At 34.8% G+C, this 10,011-nt stretch overlaps 1 long non-coding RNA gene across 1 annotated transcript; it reads left to right on the plus strand.

The window, feature by feature from the left end:
- Positions 1 to 6,748: 6,748 nt before the first annotated feature.
- Positions 6,749 to 8,035, plus strand: LOC127159004 (uncharacterized). The gene is made up of 3 exons (XR_007826339.1): positions 6,749 to 6,881; positions 6,959 to 7,002; positions 7,966 to 8,035. It is a non-coding gene; the product is annotated as an uncharacterized LOC127159004 (long non-coding RNA).
- The last annotated feature ends 1,976 nt before the right edge of the window (positions 8,036 to 10,011 follow it).

Raw genomic sequence — 10,011 nt, forward strand, 5'->3', positions numbered from 1 at the left:
TTAAAAGCAGTTCGTGTGGCTTAACTGATAGTGTGTCATGGGTCTAGTAGGCCTGAGCACATGGTTACACTGGGTGCCTCGCAATTAACGCATAGTTGCGCTATCTGATGAATGGTCAGTATGTCAATGTTATGTGAGTGTATAAAAGTTAATGAAGTTGTTGAGGTTGATGAGTTATCTTAAATTGGCACATTTAGGTCGATTTAACGCCTTTGTGCCTGGGTTTAGGCATTACGTTTACCTTAATTAATCTGGTATGTGTCTTCATTGTATGAAATGTATCAGATACGAGGGATTGAACAGCGTTTAAAAATGAACATGTGACTAATATCCCAGTTGTATTCTTGTATCATCTGTTTAATTCTTATTTGTGCTTATGTGTATGTTGAGTATCTTGTCCTGTTTCAAAAAACATGATTTATTGTCACTGTGTCAGTTGAAAATGACACAAGTCCTTTTTTTTGAGATTGGAGCATGTGAACTGTGTAGAGAGAGAGCTTGTTAGGCTGTTGATCATATTTTCTTATTTCTTCTGTTAGAATGAAAGTGGTTGAAGTCACTCATGTTTACATTCAGTCATTACTGGGAAAAAGTGATATATGTGTAGATGTTGTAATTTGCTGAACTGTTGTTATATGCATCTGCTTTTATTCATTCAGAGTAAATACGCCATAAATGAAGCCATCACTGTAACGCTCTTTTTTTTCTTATTGTTCTTTATTCATCTTTTATACTTCTTTTCATACTTCTTCTCAGGAGTACTACATAAATCAGCAGGAAATCTTAAAGCTTATGTTTAGTCTGTCTGATATAAGTTGAAGTAGTTGATATAAGCAGATCTTGCTTCTGGACCTTTACACTGAAGTGAAATGAACTGGCAACCTATATGCAATAAAATGAACATGAACTGCATAGGCTTATCATTGTTTAAAATAAAAAAAATGACTGAATAAGGTAATTTGCTTATCTACCCTTATGTTTTGAGGCCATGTTATCTATGTCTACGGCTGTCTGGTTTGTTTGTCTGCCACGTGAGTGAGTTTGCATTGAGTTTCATTGAAAGGAGACGCCCTAATATAACATTTAGCGTCTGTTTAAAAATAAAATCTGTTATTGAGCAGACAATTACAGTGCAAGTCCACTTCAAAAGACTAATAACAATGGCAAACAAATAGTAGGATCAAATTAGAGGCGCAGCAGATGCAGACTGTTATCGGAACAGGCGCAAACACGCCTGGGTTCAGGTGAAGATAAAAATGCCTTCACTTGGAAAATTAAAGTATTTCATTAATTACAGCATTTATAAATGTTATTGCAACTTTCCTACGCAAATGATCACATTATCATACCGTATATGCATGTTTGCATTGCACTTGATCCAACTGATAATAAACTAATTGATGCATGGAACTGCTCTGTTCATTAGTTTTTAATGAAGCATAGCTTTTTAAAAAGCAGTGGCATTTGGGCTAAATAGGGATGTTAAATTGCGGGAAATTGTTATAGATGCCAGCCTTTTTCGTGCAATTGTTTAAATTTTGTCTGATCATCATAATTAAAGATGAACAATCATGCAGGTATTTGTGTCACTCTCCAACACAAGTCAGAAAACAATGTTGCATTTCTAATTCAGATAAGGCAGATTTTCAGATGTTTGGATGCTGTATTTGTTTCTGAAATCCTAAAATTGCCAGTAGCGAATGGAAATGCATTCCTTTATTTAATCTCCATATTGCTGTAACTTGTCTCCATGCTCACATTGTTTGTATTGTTAACACAGGAAAGCACCGAAAGTTTGACTCTAGATTCACTGAAGTTTCACTCAAGATCTTTAAGTTCAATAATGCTGTGATTATCGTGACTGATCTTTTGCCTGAAGAAAGTTTACATTTACATTTTTACATTTACATTTACATTTATTCATTTAACAGATACTTTTATCCAAAGCGACTTACAGGTGGGGAATACGTCAAGCGATTTGTTCTAAAGAGGCAAAACGACTTAGGAAGTGCTCATAGTACCATACAACAGGCGTTGTTCAGATAAGTACAAGCTAGAAAGGAAAAAAGAGTAGAATAAAGGTTTTTTTTTTTTTTTTTTTTTTTTCAACTCAAATAGTGTCGAAAGAGATGAGTTTTCAGCAGTCGCTTGAAAGTTGTTAGGGAGTTGGCATTCCGGATAGCGGTGGGAAGATCATTCCACCAGCCAGGAACGGTGTAAGAGAATGTTCTGGAAAGTGACTTTGTGCCTCTTTGTGATGGTACAATGAGGCGTCGCTCACTGGCGGATCTCAGACTTCTGGAGGGGGTGTAGATTGGTAGCAGTGAGTGGAGGTAGGCGGGCGCCGAGCCTGTGGCTGTTCTATATGCAAGCATCAGTGTCTTGAATTTGATGTGAGCCGCGACCGGCAGCCAGTGCAGGATGATAAAGAGAGGTGTGACATGGGCCCTTTTACGCTCGTTGAAGACCAGTCGTGCTGCTGCATTCTGAATCATTTGGAGAGGTTTAATTGTGCATGAAGGAAGACCGGCTAGAAGAGCATTGCAGTAGTCCAGCCTAGAGATGACCAGGGCCTGGACAAGAAGTTGTGTGGCCTGCTCTGTTAGAAGGGGCCTGATCTTTCTGAAGTTGTGTAATGCAAACCTGCAAGATCGAACATTAGCAACATTCTAATGAAATGCTCACAACATGGCAGTAACATGTTAATCATGCTAGAAACATGTTAGCAACATGATAAAGCATAAATATGTTAACAATAAGTTAATCATGCTAGAAACATGTTAGCAACATGATAAAGCATAAATATGTTAACAATAAGTTAATCATGCTAGAAACATGCTAGCAACATGCTAATCATGCTATAAACATGTTAACAACATGCTAATCATGGTAGTAGGAACATGCTAGCAACATCATCATTCTAATATCATTCTAATGAAATGCTAAAAAAATGCTAATCACGCTAGCAATATTCCAGCAACATGCTAATCATGCTAGAGATATGTTAACAACATGTTAACAACATGCTAATCATGGTAGTGGAAGCATGCCAGTGACAGGCTAATCATTCTAATGAGATGCTAACAAAATGCTAATTATACTAGCAACATGCTAATCAGGAACATGCTAGCAACACACCAGCAACATAGTAAAACATGTTAGGAACATGGCTTTCATTCTAAAAACATGCTAGCAAAATGCTAATCATACTAGCAACATGTTAATCAGAAACATGCTAGCAACACACCAGCAACATGGTAAAACATGTTAGGAACATGGCTTTCATTCTAAAAACATGCTAGCAAAATGCTAATCATGCTAGAAACATGCTAACAACATGGTAGAAACATACTAATCATGCTAGCAACATGCCAGCAACATGCTAATCATTCTAAAACATGTTAACAACATCCTGATAATGTTAAAAATATGGTAGCAACAGGCTAATCATGCTAAACACGTGTTAACAACATGCCAATTATGATACAAACATGCTAGCAACATGCTAAAACATGCTAACAACGTGTTAACATTATGCTAAACATGGTAGTAGAAACATGTTAGCAACATCGTCATTCTAACAAAATGTTAACTTGCTAATCATGCTAGCAACTTTTAGCAAAATGTTAGTCATGCTTAACAACATGCTAATTGTGCTAAAACATGTTAGGAACATGCAAATCATGGTAAAAACATACTAACAACATGCTAGCAACATGTTAATCATGCTAAAAACATATTAGCGATGTGCTAAATCACACTAGCAATATGCTATCAACATCTAATCTATCTAAACTTTCAAACTTCAAGCTTATATACAAGTTATTCACAAGTGTATATGTATTCATTACTAACATAATGTGTATTGGTATGGATTTCATATTAGTGTGCACGTGCATTTCATATATATATTTTGAACATCCAACAGTATACATGTATATGCAAGTAATTTCTAGGTATATATGCACGTGTTTTATGTATGTATTGATAAGCGAAGTTTGATTTAAATCCTACGTGGCGCCTCATACATGAATGCTATGAATGCTATGCAACTGTTCATTCTGGTTTGGACCTTTTCTGCTGTCTGTCAAGAGGATAAAGTTAAAAGAATAAACTTCACCTAGAATGTGAACAAGCATTTTATGAATCATAAAAAAAATAGTCAAATCTAACTATTACAAATCGTTCAATACAAACATGTGGCTCTTTTGGCTCTTATATAGCCTATTTACTGTTTGAACAATTTACACCATGGGAAATCCATTAAGGTCAGGGAGCAATAAAAAAATTCCTGCTAACTTTTATGTTTATACACTCTCTATTCTACTCTAAAACAATGTGTTAACACAGATAAGTACAAAATCACATTTTCAGTCAAGAATACAGGATCTTGTGTTTCAGCACTGATTATATCTGATGCACATGATTAAAAGAAACCGGATGAAGTTACACGCAGGGACTGCTGTATTATTCACCTTTTAGAGAGTTAAAATTCATAACAAATAATAAAATATCTGGCTCTCCCATGGCTATAGAGATCAGTTCATACTGAAATTCTAATGTACAGAACAGTGTTTGCTAATGAAAGAGTTTCTGTATGTTTACCTTAACATTTGTTATTTTATTTTTCAGATTTCAGAGTAAGCTGTGATCACGTGATTGGATCTGTGGGAAAAGAAGTAATAAAATAGAAGAGATAAATAAATGCTGCATTAAAAATGTTTTTTTTTTTGTTTTGTTTTTTGTTTGTTTTTTTATTTAAAGACCACAAATTTTGCCCATCAGAGCCTCATAATGACACCTGTGAAAGTCACAAAAGCTTCACATGCCCCTACACTCCTACTACAATGACAGAAGAATGCAGTTTCTTTGTGCAAACAACCTGTGGATGTAAAACAAACAAGTTCAGTCTTTACACAGGAGTTACTGCATATAATAATGTTGTTTATAGTGAAATACACTTTTGCAAATGTACATTTTATATTCAATCTACTAACATTGGTCTTAAAACTATCAACATAGGCCATTAAACCTGAAAAACATAGTAAAACTCTTGGTACGAAAGTTTTTATATATTTAATATAACTATTGATTGTTTTTTTCTTAGGACATACCAACCCAGAAAAATCAGGAGCATGTCCAACAGCAGTGGATCTTAGATTCAAGGATACTGTCATCACTCTGGTTGTGAGCGGTTTAATCATCATACTCATCATCATCATGGCAGTCATTTACAAAACCAACCTTAAATTAGCTTTTATTTGATTTTGTTTTTTCCATGTGATGCTCATGAAACACACAAGCTTTATTTGAACTCCACTAAGATACTGTACTATCTGTTATATCACAAACTACTGAATATATAACTCTAGAAGTAGGTTTTAACACTGTTTTGTATTGATTTCTTTGATTTAATGGTATATTATAGATCTGTTTGATGGCTTTGTAGACATTTAGAGACATTAAGAGGCAACATAGCGAAATCCAAACTGTTTGGTTTTGCTTGTGGTGTTTTTTTTTTCTGACTTTCAAAGAATGTCTATAATGGATATTATTGTGTTAAAATAGCTTATATATGGAAATTATTTTTTAATTTTAATATTCTGCACATGCATTCTGCGGTCCCCGCAATGTAAAAAAATGATTAAAAATAGTAAATGATGTTTATCTTAAAATGTAACAATGCAAACAGATTTTCTGTAAGGGGTAGGTTTAGGATCAAGTGACCTTTAACAGACATCTTGCTGACGTCAAAGTGCTATCTGGGAATGTTTATTCTCTTACCATCACTAGCCTGACAGACAGCAATGAAGGTCCAAACCGCAATAACCAGTTGCACAGCATTTACAGCATTCAAGCTTTGGATTCTGCAATAGAAAGAAGGACAACAGTTCACCTCAGAAATGTAACTTAACCCTGACTAATCCAAAAGTACTAAAGATTATAATGCAGATACAGATCTTTCAGAAAACTTTCAGTGGATTGAATCAGTACTTTTAGGAAAGTACTTTTTGGAATATTTTAGCTCAAAACAAAACCATATCTTAGATTCTTAGAGTAGGATAAATCACTAAGAGCACACAATAAAGCACTGGGTGTCCGCTGAATTGACGAAAATTAAAACGTCATGAACCACAAATCTTCACATTGTTTTATTTTTACTGGCTGAACGCAAAAAATAATAATTCTGTAGGAAACACTTCAACATTTCTCAGTCAAAATGAGCACAAAAACATATTCTATTTTCATATTCTTTTTTAATTTGGAAGCATTGAAGGGCAATGCTTCAGATGAGCACACACTTAAAAAAATGCATCTTGCAGATATAAATGCAGATGTCAAATATATATCTTCGAGATGTATGTGTGCTATCAGAGTTCCCATAGGAAGTGTGTGTGAGAATGGCGAGGGACTAAGTGTAACACAATGAGAAACCAAACAAAAACATCTGGTCAAATGTATTAGATTTACAAAAAAATAAACAACAAATTCACAATATTCTGTGGAAGTGAATCTGAATTATTTGTTGTTTAAAAACAATACAGGTATTTTTTATTATTCTTAAACTGTATTACTGTTATTTTTCAGATTTCATTGTAAGCTGTGATGATGTGACTGGATCTGTGGGGAAAGAAGCAACGCTCACCTGCAGTGTCTCACTGCGGCACACTGAATGCAGCATTAAAACGTATAGTTCCAATACCATAGGATCTATAATGACACAGAAGTCTGTAAAGAAGAGCCTTCTGTGAACCCATGTGAACAGAGAAACAGCTTCACATGCCACTACACTCCAACTACAGCAATGAGGGCAAAAATCAGATTCATTCAGATTCACTTGATTGGCTTGAAACCAACACAATTCATCATGAGTGTAACAGGTACTGTATATAATATTTTATGATTCAGTAAATCTTTGCACATTTATGCCTAATCTGTGTTTCAAATGTCTTAACAGGACCTACTACACCTGAAATTGTTATGGAACTCCTGGTGAGAAAGGTAATATATTTTGTTATTAATTACTATTGATTTCACTTCAGGTCACTTAGATTGTAGAGGACCACTGCTATTCAGTATATTGATAACATTATATCACCTGGAAATAAATAAAATTTTAAGGTATACTGATCAATAACCAGCTACTGGAAAATCATCAATACATGCATGCTGTTTTGCGCATGCATGCCCTTCACTGTTTCCAAATTAACGCATCATTTATTATGTTGGGTGAAACCCTGCAAATATTTTTGTGTGACACTGAAGAAGTAAAGCATATTTTCGGACTCGTCTGAGAATACATGTCTCTGTTTCTTGAAGTATCTAGTAGTTCATGACACCATTATTTACCCTTGGGTCATCTGTCCCGAAATGTCCCCACAAAGATACTAATACCAGTAAATTTTGACTTTGTGAGGACATTTTTTGGTCCCTATGAGGAAACAAGCTTATAAATCATACAGAATTATCTGTTTTGAATTATCTAAAAATGCCTGTAGTTTTGAGGGGTTAGGGTTAGGGGATATAAAATATAATTTGTAGGTGTACAGAAGGCGTACAGAAACCAGTGTGTGTGTATGTGAATGTAAAATAGTAAAATGCAAATTTCTGTAATTTTTTCTACAGAATCACAGCCATGAATGCTGTGAATGCTGTGCAACTGTTCATTCTGGTTTGGACCTTTTCTGCTGTCTGTCAAGAGGATAAAGTTCAAAGAATAAACTTCACCTAGAATGTGAACAAGCATTTTATGAATAATAAAAAAAATAGTCAAATCTAACTATTACAAATCGTACAATACAAACATGTGGCTCTTTTGGCTCTTATATAGCCTATTTACTGTTTGAACAGTTTACACCATGGGAAATCCATTAAGATCAGGGAGCAATAAAAAATTTCCTGCCAACTTTTATGTTTATACACTGTATATTGTTCTAAAACTCTGTATATTATTCTCTTGTAAAGAAGAGCCTTCTGTGAACCCATGTGAACAGAGAAACAGCTTCACATGCCACTACACTCCAACTACAGCAATGAGGGCAAAAATCAGATTCATTCAGATTCACTTGATTGGCTTGAAACCAACACAATTCATCATGAATGTAACAGGTACTGTATATAATATTTTATGATTCAGTAAATCTTTGCACATTTATGCCTAATCTGTGTTTCAAATGTCTTAACAGGACCTACTACACCTGAAATTGTTATGGAACTCCTGGTGAGAAAGGTAATATATTTTATTATTAATTACTATTGATTTCACTTCAGGTCACTTAGATTGTAGAGGACCACTGCTATTCAGTATATTGATAACATTATATCACCTGGAAATAAATAAAATTTTAAGGTATACTGATCAATAACCAGCTACTGGAAAATCATCAATAAATGCATGCTGTTTTGCGCATGCATGCCCTTCAATGCTTCCAAATTAACGCATCATTTATTATGTTGGGTGAAACCCTGCAAAATATTTTTGTGTGACACTGAAGAAGTAAAGCATATTTTCAATACATGTCTCTTTTTTACTGTGTAATTATCTTCTGTCTTAGTATATAAATAATCTACTTACAATGGTTAAACAACTAGGAGCAACTACACCTGAAATTGTTACTGAAGCTCTTGGCAAGGAAGGTATTATATTGATTACTATTAATTACTGCTTCAGCTTACTTACGTAAGTTTTCATCAGATTCTCAGCAGCAAAATCATGTGAAGGTCTGTGTGGAGAAACTGACTGCAGACTTGCTGAATTTGTGTTTTTGATTTAAACAATGTTATCCACAAATTTCCTATGCCCCATGAAGCCTTGCATCAAAAGTGGGAGCGTCTTCCGGTTCAAAGTAAACAAGTGGGAGGTGACACTCATTCATTCAACAGTTGACAGGAGTGACAGACAAACGAAGCCTCGTAAAGTACCGAGACTTTCCTCTGACTGTTTTGGGAAAAGATTCAAAGTTTTGAGAGTATCGAAAACAGTGCGATCTGGTGGTTAATAAAAAATAAAGCAGTCAAAAGCCTGTGAAGCTCAGTCGGAAGAAGCATTCACCACAATTTCCATAGATCAACCCATGTATGCACAAATAAAAGCCTAACCGTGTGTGTGTTTGTTTGTTGAATTTCTGACTCTGATAAATTAATTTACACATTGAACAGTGCCATTAAATGCCAGTACGAATATCAATATGATGTAATAGAGGAATAATGTACACATATATTAATTGCATATGTCATATATTTAATTGTAGAACAATAGGACATGCAATATGAATCGTGCACATGACTGGACAGAAAGTGAGGCTTCTACGAAAGGGATTTCTACATTAACTAGCCTCAAATCGAAGCTTCATCTGGCATGCCCTTTAATACAAGCTCTGATGTCTCAGTTCAAATGTCATTTAACTAGTTGACAGTCATTCAAGATTTAGCAATCCAAACTTGCTAATGATGTGGGAACACAAATTTGAAAAGCATATGTTGTCCATAAGAACGTAATGACATCTCTCATAACGGTGTGCATCTTTACAAAGTAAACAATGGTCTATAACACACTGTGGTTGTGAGCCTGTTCGCTAATTAGCACACAAAATACCATTGCTCTGCTTAGCAAACTTACAGTCATATAACAGAAGTTATAGCTGACTTATGTCTTGTGACATATTTCAGAGTGAAACAAGTTTTAGAATGTGATAAATTATAGGGTGGGACTTGACTTTATTCATCGATGTAGTAAATGTATAAATTCAAGGCTGGGGGTAAAGGAGTAGGTATCTTGGTGAATGGGACCTTAAGAGCAGAAAATGCACCTCTTGTTATTTATGATTGTGACTGTGTGTGTTTTGGGTTTTATGACTTTTTTCTTGGATGAAAATGAGGCTGTGAGGGATAAACCTAGTCTTTACAATGACACACACTGTGTATAAAGCCCTACATATACTTTCCATAAGTCACAGCAAACTCACACCTGTTTTATTTTTGAATGCATTTATAGTTACATTAATTACAACA

This window comes from Labeo rohita, unplaced genomic scaffold (assembly GCF_022985175.1).
Source record: "Labeo rohita strain BAU-BD-2019 unplaced genomic scaffold, IGBB_LRoh.1.0 scaffold_1847, whole genome shotgun sequence".
Taxonomy (NCBI): domain Eukaryota; kingdom Metazoa; phylum Chordata; class Actinopteri; order Cypriniformes; family Cyprinidae; genus Labeo; species Labeo rohita.